The sequence below is a fragment of the Sceloporus undulatus genome, chromosome 6, assembly GCF_019175285.1.
Source record: "Sceloporus undulatus isolate JIND9_A2432 ecotype Alabama chromosome 6, SceUnd_v1.1, whole genome shotgun sequence".
Classification (NCBI taxonomy): domain Eukaryota; kingdom Metazoa; phylum Chordata; class Lepidosauria; order Squamata; family Phrynosomatidae; genus Sceloporus; species Sceloporus undulatus.
Genome location: NC_056527.1, coordinates 89,664,942 through 89,665,604, shown reverse-complemented (window position 1 = coordinate 89,665,604; position 663 = coordinate 89,664,942).

Here is a 663-nt window from a genome sequence, read left to right as displayed (position 1 = left end):
TTCTTTCCCCTTTTTTCTTTCTCCTTCTCTCTCTCTTTCTCTTTTTCAGTCTCTCTGCCCCCTTTTTCTCTTTCACTCTCTCTTTCTCTCTCTCTGTCTTTCTTTTTGCTTTTCTCTTTATCTCTCTCTCTCTCTCTCTCTTTCACTCACTATCTTTCTCTCTTTTGCTCTCTCTCTCTTTCTCTTTTTCTGTCGCTCTCTCCACCTTCTCTCTCTCTCTCTCTCTCTCTTTCTTTCTCTCTCTCTTTCGCTCACTATCTTTCTCTCTTTCGCTCTCTCTCTCTTTCTCTTTTTCTGTCCCTCTCTCCCCCTTCTCTCTCTCTTTCTCTCCCCCTTTTTTCTTTCTCCTTCTCTCTCTCTCTCTCTTTCTGGCCAGGGCAGGGGGACCACTGGAGAGGTCATACCCACAAAGGAGGACCAAGATACCGCCAAATGGAGGACAGTCCAGAAGAATAAAAATTGTAGGGCATTGCAAAATAAATGCTTATACACAGAGAGAGAAAGAGAGAGAGAGAGAGAGCATTATATGTAACACAGCTGCAAATAAACCCTATGACATATATATATATATATATATATATATATATATATATATATTAACCTTTATTTATAAAGCACTGTAAATTTACACAGCGCTGTACATACAAATATATATATATATAT